This window comes from Idiotropiscis lumnitzeri, chromosome 1, assembly GCF_059441095.1.
Source record: "Idiotropiscis lumnitzeri isolate Australia: NSW breed Sydney's pygmy pipehorse chromosome 1, RoL_Ilum_1.0, whole genome shotgun sequence".
Classification (NCBI taxonomy): domain Eukaryota; kingdom Metazoa; phylum Chordata; class Actinopteri; order Syngnathiformes; family Syngnathidae; genus Idiotropiscis; species Idiotropiscis lumnitzeri.
This window is the reverse complement of record NC_142391.1, coordinates 39477837-39490264: the sequence shown is the minus strand read 5'-3', so window position 1 is coordinate 39490264 and position 12428 is coordinate 39477837.

Sequence of the window (12428 nt, the reverse complement as noted above, 5' to 3'; positions counted from 1 at the left end):
CCCCAGCGACCCTCGTGAGGATCACCAGTTCAGATTTTCCTGATATGAGTGTATACCTTTTGTATGTACCTCTCATTGGAATGAAGCAGAATTAGCGTTAGCTTTTCATCACAAGGTGCTAAGCCTCTTCGTCTTTAGTGAGTGGAATCACTTCAAATGATTTTTTTCAGTAATTTTTCTACAGGACAGAATTTTGGCAGATTTTCAAGGAACGTCAGAATATCTTACATTAAAAATAGTCCATCAGAGCGTGTAGTCCACCATCAAGGCAGATTAGTTGAAGTATCTATACTTTTTGACAACCTATAATATCTGTACTTGTTGACAACAGCAAAAGTTATCTGGATAAGATGAACCATTTTCAGCAGCAACCACTGTGTGAAATTTGCTGTCAAGGAAAATAAGGACAGGTGAAGGTTGCTTGTCAGAGCGAAAAATGACGCTGATCCAAAAGGTCCTAAAAGGAAACGCCCCCTGTGACTTCTGAATGGGGTGGGGGTTGATTTTGGGGGGAGGGAGTCAAATTGATGCAAAACGAAAGGTGCTTAGAGCCAGGGGAGAGCGATCAACCTGTCATTTGTCTGATGATGGAGCATTACAGTCACACATCCACATAGCTCACACATGTCGAACATCCTCCACTTCACCTTGGCACTTGATCCGCTGATGCTTCAAAAGAGAAGATTAACACCTAGGACACAAACAAAAAAGGTCATTCTTGAGGGGAACTGCGGCTACACTCTAAGCCCCTTCCTTTGCCCGTTTAAGTATATTTACTTGAAGCAATAAATTATTAGATGCAGAGCCGAAGATCGCTGGGATAGGCTCCAGCACCCCTGCGAGCCTTGTGCGAAGTAACGGTACAAATAATGGATGGATGGTTTAGTAAGGCGCGAGAAAGCTTAAACTAAAGGTGAAAGAAACACAGCAATGGAAACAATTATATTGGGAATTAATTTTACAGTTAGTTACAACTATTGTTTTTAGAAGGCAATCTACCATCCCACATTTGGCCCGCTACCTGGAGCACATACAAAAAAGGCTGCTTTCCCAATAGTCCCAAACAGCTCCACACCACCCGACTTCACTTGGCCCAACACTACACTGCACCATCTCCTTTGCTTTTCCATTTCAACGGGAGCGGGGCAGACCAACTGAACTGTGAAACTCCGCACTGCTTAACACACACTTGCAGTGTGTGGGGTTCTGTCATAGCATTTCCTGAGTGGTGAGTTTCGCTCACTGTTTTTGCAGAGAGTTCCAAATACGAATTCCCATTGCATGACGTGGCTATGTCGCAAAGCATTGCCCGTCAAATGCACAGAAGCATTCACATTTATTGCATGGACGGAAAATCCATTTCCAGCGAGACAGGCACCCACCGGCCAGCCTCTGACAATACAAAAATGCAGAGTCAGCAGTACTCACCTTTTATGTTTTACATCTGTCTTGAACCATATTTACAATTTCATAAATACCATGGATGAAATACATAGCTGACCAGGTCTCCAGCCAAAGAGCAGAGGGTCGCAGTTCTCCCGGCCCAACGGTCGTGGCACCAATCTCAGGGATGGTATCTTTGGGTTGCTTTGGACTTGAAGACGATGAACGGTTGACTCAAGTGAATGAAACTGATCTCTCCATTCTGTCATGACCCGTGTCGGTCAGGTCAGTGTTTTTGTTATTGTTTTCGTCACCTCCCTGCCATGTGCACTTTGTTTACGTTTGTCAGCTGAGTAGGGGCGTTTCCCCTCAGCACTCCGTCTCCACCAGCCACGCACCTGTTCCCCATTAGCCGCGCACACCTGACTCCCATCTGCTCCCCTAATCATGGACTATTTAATCACCCCTTGCCGACAGCTCAGCGTCGGAACATTTCTCCTGCTACGCCCTTGTATGGACTTCCACGACCACCCTCCTTCTCGCTCATGCCCTCGCTCATGCCCTCGCTCATGCCCTCGCTCATGCCCTCGCTCATGCCCTCGCTCATGCCCACACTCCTGCTCCATGCTCCATGCTCATGCCACATGCTCATGCCCACAGTCCCTTGTGTTTTGTCACAATCCTCGTCACTTGTCTTCTTTCGTTCTATTTAGTCACGTTTAGTTTGTCTTTGTAAATCTGCACCCTGCCACGTTAGTTTGTCCACGCCACGTTGTTTGTCCTCGTTGTTTAATGTAATAAATTCCCTTTATGTTTATCCGTTTCCCTGCTTCCTCGCTTTCTGGGTCCACCTCCTCCTCGCCGACCGGCGAGCAAACCTGACACATTCATTATGAACGAGCGCTGGCGGGAAGCGGTGTGCGGCTTGGGAAATTTTTTACCCGTAGCTTCAAATATTTATTCATTTGTACACATGAAATTGCAAATACTGTTCAGCATTTTTGTAAAACAATATTTTGCTTATTGTAATATCCTGTATTTCTTTGACTTTGGCAACTGCTGACAGTTCTGACAGCTCTCTCGCTTGCGGAAAACCAGGAATTGCGCGTGTGTAGCGGAGTTCCTGGCTACATTGCTATCGGTCAGTTAGAATGCCTGAGGTTTAGAACCATCTTCGAGATGTTTCTGACCATCTAAGCTTTCATTTTTTTTGTTTTCTCCATTGCAGTAAAATTAACCTTATTGCTTTTTCCGAGTCCTGAACAAGTTTCTCATTCACTCTAAACTTTCTCTCTGCTGCTCGATTACGGTTTGTAGCTGCAAATTTCACTACTTTCAGCTTTATAGTCTATAGAATATGATTCTCTTGAGGGCCATTTGTGGTCAATCTCCTCAGTTGTCTTTGTGAGGAGTCAGATATATTGGTGCATAAGTCTGGAGTGTCCTCTCGTGGCTTTCTGTGAAATTATTTTTTTTCATGTCTTAAAAGTAGAAGATATCTGTACATAAGTCCAGGGGGCTCTCTCGTGGCTGATTGTGAAATTACTGTTTTTTTTTTTTTTCATGTATGTAAGGTCACATCAGAGTATAAATCACAGGATGAGTCAACCTTTGAAAAAAAAAAGTGTGTCTTTTAGGCAGGAAAATACAGTATATTCTCATGAATACTTGAATTTGTGTTTGATTTCATTTTAGAGATGTAAATGGTCATTTACTGTCTGAGAGACAATTTAGTATGTAATAGTGTGTTTTTAGTATGAGAAAATAAATGTTATCACTCAAACATATGTCATGATTGATTTTATGACTTGACTTGTGTTAACCGTCCTACTGGTTAGCATGATGGCATCACAGTGCAGAGGTCGTGAGTTCGATTCCGGCTCCGGCCTTCCAGTGTGGGGTTTGCATGTTCTCCCCGTGCTCGTGTGGGTTTTCTCTGGGTACTCCGGTTTCCTCCCACATTCCAAAAACATGCACAAACTTCTGGTGGGACACCTTGATTGTCCCCAGGTGCGAGTGTGAGAGCGAGTGGTTGTTTGTCTTTGTGTGCCCTACGATTGGCTAGCAACCAGTTCAGGGTGTACTCTGCCTACTGCCCGAAGATAGCTGGCAGAGGCACCAGCACCCCTGCGACCCAGTGGTCCACAGTGCTGCCCCTATGTAAATATTCTTTTTTTTTTCACTTATAATTTTTTATTGGCGGTCCATTCACACTCACTCTCACACCTGGGCAGTAATTTAGAGATTACAGTTAAGATTACACACGTTTAAAAGCCTGAGACCTGGAAACACTGATAAATAAAGGCCTCTTGACATCAAGGTTGATGCACAACTCTTTATTTTGATTACAGTGCCAAAATTTCATAAATTTCTTAACTCACAGTGCAGGTTTTATAAAACACTATATAGTTTAGCTTTCTTTCATTTATCACCACTATTATTATTACAAAATTATAATTAAGCATTTCATGTTGTGCTATATGTGGTTTATGCTTTGCAAATAAAATTAGGTCAAAGAAGGTCCTTGGTAGTTTTAGTTTGAAGTTGTGCTCCAGACAGTAGTGCTTTGAAATAGAATTGTGTGTCCTTTAAAGTTTGGTACTGATCCCAAATGCCATCTGTTGGTGTGTGAAATTCACTGCGTTCGTTTATAAATTCTGCTCTGCTTGAAACTCATTAGAAATGTATCTAAAGCTGATGAAGCCTTGGGGAATGAGCAGCTTGCGGGTTTGAAGAAGTGAACAAACAATCTTGTCTTTCTTTTGACAACGCTGGAAGTCATCATCACTAAAATTGAGGGCATATAAAATAATCTGTCACTTCTAAAGCAAAAAAAAAAAGAACAGCCTAATCCTTAAACCCTCTACTCTCAGCAAACAATTTCCCAAATGCCTTTGATGGGTCAAAAAATATGTTTGAATTTTCTGGGTTGACTTAACAGTCTTGGCTTCCACATGAACCCTGTCACAAAAAAGAACGATTCAGTGTACTTCTTAAATTAGATGCATGATTACAGACAATTGACACCCCGGTGACCTTTTGAATGTGGAATCATAGTCTGTATGTAAAGCACAGTTGGACAAAGATTACTAGGCGATAAATCACTGCAAAAGAAAGAGTGACCCTGTTATAAACCTCAAAAAAGTGATTCAGTCCTTTAAAGTGGAGAGGGAGTAAAGTGGTTTCCTGGAACATGTAAGATTACTGGTTAAACACCGGTATACTTGAGTAAGATACTGAAACGACAACAACAAATGCTCTTGATGCTGCATCATCATCGTGTAATTGCGTGTGTGTGTGTGTGTGTATGTGCAGGGTACACGAATTTAAGCTCTTTGAGGATTTACTTTGAAAATGGAGAATGGACAAGCTCCTCGACCGGGTGTGGAGACAGCTCAGGCAGAGTGGAGATGTGACTGCAATATGTTACTACAAATACCAGCGAAGCCTGTTCTCACAGGAATAGCATTTTGTTTGAAGTAATGCAGTGTTGCTTAGAGAGAACCAACATTTTTTTTTAATCAGAAGTTTATTATTAAAAATTTCTTAAAATTATATACACAAAGTGTTAGTGCAGTCCAAATATAATATAGTGCTTAACCTACCAGCATATTATTGTCTCAGAGTTCAGAGGTGCAACGTTCAAGCTCTGGCCTTCCTGTGTGGAGTTTGCATGTTCTCCCCGTGCCTTGGTGGGTTTTCGCCGGGTACTCCGGTTTCCTCCCACATTCCAAGACATGCATGGTTGGTTGATTGGGGGCTCTAAATTGTCCCGAAGTGTGATTGTGAACGTGGATGGTTGTTTCGTCCTTGTGTGCCCTGTGACTGACCAGCAACAAGTTCAGGGTGTACCTACTCCCCGAAGACAGGCGGGGGAGGCTCCAGCAACTCAGCGACCCTCGTTAGGATAAGCGGCTTGGATCATAGATGGATGGATGAACTTAAGGAAGTTTGAGTTGGTTGCATTGTACATTTATGCAACCCACACTCAACAAAGGGAAGTGGAAATTAAATAGATACTTTGACAGCGGGTGTCCATGTAATACTTCTGTTACATATCCACGCTTGTGTATTGTCACGTTAGAGAGCTGTAGAACGTGAGGGTTGAGAGCAACCCATAATTCGTCACACTACAGTGACACATCATGAGGGGGAGGAGGTGGAAGAGAGAACTCATCTAGGCTGCCAGCCAACATCCCCAAGGCAACATAGAACGCTGATGGACTCGATAAACTGGGACTTGGGGCTCAACACCCCCCCTGACGGAGCTCCAGTGCTTTGGAGGAAAAAATAAACCTGGCTGACAACATCTAAGTGCTTCCTGCTCCACAAATTTGTAGGATGAACCAGGCTGGTTTAATTGATGCTCATACCTTGCTTGGCTTCTGCTATTGTGATCAAAGCATTTGATTAGTGGCACGCAATGGTGCACATTTTATACCAGGTGTACAGGTAAAACTGTATCGTGTTAAAACAAGATTTCCATTCACAATACAGGAGTGCCTCTGTTTATGACAGAGTTCCGTTCCTACGGCGATGATGTAACCTAAATTTGTCAGTCAAAATGCAAAATAATCCATCATCAACCACAGCTAATGCAGTAGCCAAGTCATAATTACCGTAAATATTGGTTTGAAAAAATACTTACAAGCCACATTTATTAAACAATCTCATGAAAAAAAGTTTGCACAGCAGTAACTGAGTGAGCCATGTGAAGACCTTGTCTTGGGCTACTGCACAAACTAGTTTGTGTGCTGTTTGTCACTTTGAAACTTCTTGCGTCGGCAAATGCAAATCCCGTGATTTATTTTATTGTATTTATTTTTATTTTTTTTTTGGGTGAGCAAAGCTGCCCATTTCTTAAAATGTGCCTGAGCTTGCCATTCAGAAAATGTACCACCCTCATGTCGAAGCCAAACGGTAAGAAGAGCTGCCCACAGCACGATCAGCACATACTCCAATAGTCCGTGGCGGAAAAAAGATTAAAGCAACTGTTTTAATACTGTCCCCGAACTTTGAATACTGGTCGATTCGCATTGTAAATGTGTTCTTCTTTTCTCTTCTCTTATGTTTATATTACTGTAAAGAACTTTGGGTCACCTCATAGTGGTATTGTGCTATACAAATAAACTTGCTTTCCCTTGCCTGCATTTGAACTGTCACCTTGCATACTAGTCTTTATTTTTTTAATATTTATGATCAAATTGTGTCTCTCACTACTCTCAAAGTATGCATTTTCTTCCAAAATTCTGGAAAAAGTGTTGCACACGCAGTTGAAATCTTTCTTGGATAAAAAATGTCATGCCAGTTTGCCAGTCAGGTGTTGACAAGGAGTGACAGAGTCAGCCCTGTTACAAGTTTTTAATGATATCCTGCTGGCAAATAACACTGGAGACCATGTGTGTCTTGTTTTATTGGATCTTAGTCCAGCGTTTGATAAAGTGGACCACAGTATTCTTGTGGCTCGTTTACAGCACCAGATGGGCATTATCGGTAGCATCCTAGAGTGGTTCAGATTCGATTTGGCAGGCAGGACTTTTTGTGTTCACCTAGGTTGCGCTGATTCTGTTCTATCCATCCATCTATTCTCTTAACAGCTTCTACTCATGAAGGTCACAGGCGTGCTGGAGCCGATCCCAGCTTTCTTCCGGCAGGTACACCTTGAACTGGTTGCCAGCCAATAGCAGGGCACACAAAGACAAAAACAATCCATGCTCAAAAACGCACCTAAGGGCAATTCAGGTCCAAACCTACGCTGGCACGTGTCGAACATGTAAATTCTACACAGAAAGGAGTCTGAGCCGGAATCGAACTCTGCACCTCTAAACTGTGAGGCCATCGTGCTAATAAGCACCATATGGTGTTCCACAGGGTTCTATTTTGGAGCCCTTACAGTTTTCACTGTATTTGCCGCCACTAGAGTCAATCCTTGAAATAGATAGAATTTCGTTCCACTGGACACAGGACAGTCTGATCTATGTCTTGCTGAGCAAAACAGACGCTTTCTCCTTAGGACCTCTTTCGCCCTGCGTAGAAGAAACCAAAACTTGGATGTCACGGAATTTGTTAAATTCCAACAAAAAGAAAATAGAAGTTATGTGGATCATTCCCAGTAGCCCCTCTACATTCCACCCTGTTGATCTGGTCCCCCCCGCCGTCTTATCTGAAGCCAACAGTATCGAAAATGTGTTTTAAATTGGACAAAGATTTCAAATTGGACCAGCAAATCAGTGCTGTTGTTTGATTGAGGTACTTTCATCTTGGGCAGCTGACTAAGGGGAAACCCGTTCTTTCACAACAGCACTTAGAAACAGTAATTCATCCCTTCATTACATTTCGGGTAGATTATTGTAATGCATTTTATTTTGGAGTCAGGCAGTCCTCCCTCAAGCATGTCCAGTTGGCGTAAAATGCTGCTGCTGCTTACTGGAGCTCGGAAAAGGAAGCACATAACCCCAATTCTGGCCTGTCTTCACTGGCTCTCAGTGTACTTCAGAGTTCACTTTAGGATACTGCGATTTGTATTCAAATCTTTAAATGGCCTCGCCCCAGCCTACCTATTTGAGTTCCTCCACTCCTACGCACCTGCCTGATGCCTCAAATCTCTGGACCAGATGCTCCTGGACTAAGCAGAGCCTCGGAGGGAATTGAGCATTTTCTTTTGCCGGTCCTTCCCTCTGGAATGACCTTCAATTAAATGTTAGGCAAGAACCCACACTATCCATTTTTAAAACCCGTTTGAAGACACATTTTTATTCCTTGGCTTTCGATGCACCTTGAGACTGTTCACTGTTCTGCTTTTTTCTGGTGTTTATTGTGTTTATATCATTAATTAGTATTTTGACTTACTTTTTTCCAGAGCTGGGCACTTAACTTTTTTTGCCGGTCAGACCCCCACCCTCCGGCCTCACGGCCGAGGTAATGTTTCTGCCTCTCCCCTCCGACCTTACTCATAAAAATTGTTGCCTGTTAAATCAGTTCTGGTGCAGGCAAAAACAACTGTATTTTGTTCAATTGGCACAACTGTGTAGTTGTGCAAATAACTCTGGCCTGAACTATCAGTTTATGGTGGACTTAACCATGACTCACCTTTTCCTCCGAAGGCACAGATTTTAATCAGCCAAAGCAAATGTCTCTGTTTCTCTCGGGGTCCAATGAAAAGAATATGTGAAGGCATAGGTCAGGATAAGGCTTTCAGTCAGTGATAGTGATGGGCCTCTTTACCAGGTTGGGTTTAATGAAGATAATTTTTGCTCGGAATGCACTGCCACAAACTCAACCACAGTGTCTCCCAATCTGAAATGTGATGAAGAAAATGACCAGCGGGTGATGGAGATTGATTCAAAATAAACATGAGTGCTAATCAATATGGACCGCTGTGCTGCCAACAAACACAAGCCTGCCTACACCCACCCACTGCTTGCTCCACGTTAAAGTTGAGTGCAATCACTCTGCCTGTGTGTAATTTATGATGAAGGTGTCCCTTTCAGAATGATACGCTACGGATGAGGGAGCCCAATTCACAAGAAAAGCACAAATGTTCATGCCTATAAAGAAAAACAAATTCTTCTTCTGTGCGCTTTCATTTGCGAGTTGATTGATCTGAGGGAAGCCATGAAAGCTAAGAGCGCTGCCATCAAGTGGCTGTGACAGATGGAATGAATGCAATATTTTCAGGCCACTGTTATGAATTATGATGAATGATCAGAATGCATTACACAAAGGTATTTTTTGACATTTGGGAAGTGCACATGCTTGTGTGAAGTACAGTTACACTACAGCGATGTCTTCTTCATACTGTGATTTAATGCTACACTCGAGCTCTCAGACTAGTTTATTTCTTTTTTCCTTATACAGTTGAAATAAATGTCAGTTTTCTTATTTATTTATTTATTTTGATTTTTTTTTATTACGTTGTGATAAAACTGGAGAATTCCATCCAAACTGTGCTGCAGCTGCTGGGTCTATATTTCTTTCACAGGTCACAAGCCCCTAGATGATTCTGAATCTTGTGGATTTGTTGGCAAAACTTTTATTTTCAAAACATTATTACGTATTAATTCAGTGTATTGTTTATATACCGGGCACATGCAATGAATATGCAAATTAGCACACTGTAGAATAGCACATCTCACATTGTAGTGCCATTCTCGTGGAAAAAAGGTTATTTAGAAGTGGTTACCAAGGCAACGCAACAGCAAGGAAATGTAAGGATCAATAATGAATATCTGGCAGATCATTGCTGAACAGCAAGAGAGTCAAGGAGAGGATTTATTTTTCACTTGACATACATACAAATTTGCCGTGTGAATCCCAGGAAAGGATTCTGCGGTAAACTGATGCATCTAACATTCCTGTCATAGTGGATGATGTCATTAGAGCCAACAATGTAGACAATCCTCTCGAACAGTGCTGTCCCAGCAGGCGCCACTTTACATCTGCACCGAATGTATTCGACTTTATTTATCCATTCATTTCCAAGTGGCCAAGTGCTGTCACTTTGATGAATGGGAGCTGGAAGTAGCCAATTGTTTCACTCGACAGGACAAGTTTCACATGCTCTGAACTCGGATGTCCTCCTTTGCCAGAGGAGCTTTGTCATCGTTGTGGTTTTTTTGAGTCTCATGTCACGGTGCCTTTGTCTTCACACACACTCTGCTGTCACTACCACGCACACCCCAACCCATCTCTCTGTAGGGAATTGCATTTGTAATTAGAATCTAACAGAGGAATTCACGACAGTTTGACGTCCATTTTTCGGAATGCGTCGATGCCAGGTGGTGATTATGGAGTAAGCGCCAGTGTTTCAGGGGAGCTCTGAGGAGCTAAGAAGCTGCTGTGACTGCCTCTGTTTTTGACACATGGCTCAAAGGGTCAGAGGGTGATTGTTGAAGCAAAAATAGAACATAAAAGAATTGTTTTAGAATTAGAATTAGGATGTGGAGTACAAGTTAAACCAACCTTGTCATTGGAAAGTAAATGTGCAACTGTCACACTAATAATAATAAAAAAGGTCATTAGTAATATATTTTATGTTTCTGTTTGTGACAGTATGTAATGTATTTCGTGAGAGTTTGTTCGCTCGGGAAAATAAGATTTGTTTTGTACTGAAAACACAAAAATCAGGACACTGTTGCACTGCTTGTACACTAATTGTGTCTCCTTGCGTTTACTTCTCTCAGTATATTAAATGTTTTCAAATGTGTTTGTATTCTTTTAAATTGTCTTTAAAAACCTAAAAAGGAAAAAAAGCCACACATTACAAAAAAAAATATGACAAGAGTCTTTAAATATATAATTTCTATATTGCTCATTTTTATTTTGCATCTAACCTCTTGGATGGAGAGTGTGTTCCTGTTTTTTTTATTTCTATCACAAAGCTGTTTGAATTCTTGGTAGCAGCTATTAGTCTTTCTCTTTCCATGGACACTTTATTATATTGTGCTTTAGAAGTTATCTTGTGCCGTTTAGAATTTTAAATTGAACACACTTACGAACAGAAGGCTGTGAATACAATAGAATATAATAATAAAAAAAACAAAACAAGAAGAACAGAGACATATTTGTCATTCAAATTTTATTATTTTCCCTTTGGAAGAAGAATGTTCGTTGTTAAATTGAAATTTCTTTTGACCATAATTTGGCCAGTTTATCTGCTGATAACCTTCAATGACGACTTTTGCAGTACTTACTATGGAAGAACTTTTCAAACTCAATCAGACAGTGCCATCACGTAATAGTGACTAATGTCCATCATATTTAAAATGCATAAGCTTTAATAACCTCACTGCAAATATCACATTAGTTTTTATGGGCTTCTTATTCTTACACAGTCCGGTCCACAATTGTTTGAATGAACATTCTTATCTTTTGTATAATTATCTATTTAAAATAATTATTCTGTGTGGTTTGTCAAGCAACTGCTTGCTTTGTATCGTAAAGCTCCTCTCCAAAAGTTGTTCAAATATTAAAGTCGCAATCAATTCCATTATTGGCTCTAAAAAATTTTTAACATGCACTGAATAAATGTACTATGCCTGATAATTATATGACAGGAATTAAACGACGAGCTGTTTCACTCGTTTAAATAAAACAAGAATGGGTATGGATTACATTTAACAAAAACGTTGGTTGGTGATATCTTTTTAATGTTGGATTGATTTATTTTAGGAGTTAATTAAAATTTATTTTTTTAATCAATTTGTCATTATTTTGAGATTGGAATATATTTTTCCTATTTATTAACATTACCTGAAATTGGTAATAAGTGTGTGCATGCACACACATGCGCACGCGCATACACACACACACAACAAAAACAACCAAATTCTTTAGCATAATCTCTCAAATTTTTATCCAACTGAATAGTAAACAAATTTTCTCTTCACACCGCCTATGAAATCAGGCTTATCTGTATGCATGAATTTTGTAAGGGCCATTGGGAATGCAAAACCTTCTTACCTCTCTCATGTGATCGAAGAGAAGGAAAAAACATATTCACAGTCTTTCTCAGTATTTTCCCTCTCCTGTTGCCAGTGTCTTGGTTACCATGGTGAGGCCCTTGGTGTTAAGGAAACTGCACACACTGTCAGTCAGGAGAAACAGCTGTAATCATCTTTTATTTTCTTGTGAAGTCGCAGAATGAATAAAGAGAAGAGAGAGCCTCAGCACCATACAAAATCTCTTTGTTGAGCAGCGGTGCATCACACCCAGACATTGGTTCTGTCAGTTGCTGCTGGTTCTGTCACATTTAATCCATTTCAACAAATCTCCTTGTTTCAGTACTGTAAGTTCAAAAAGGTATGCTTCTAAAGTTTTGGGAAAAAAAGACAGTTGGTCAGTTGATAATGAAGCACAGTGCTTTATAATGACAAAGTTATCTGCACATGTGACTAGAGTGACCAAAGTGTGTTTGCAATGACTGTGTGAATATTGAGGGAGGAATGGCAAAATGAAATCAATTTATTTATCATGTTAAATTAAATACATGCAGTGTTGTGCAACAAGTTGTTTAGAGATGCCAATAGCTTGAATATACTGTTTGT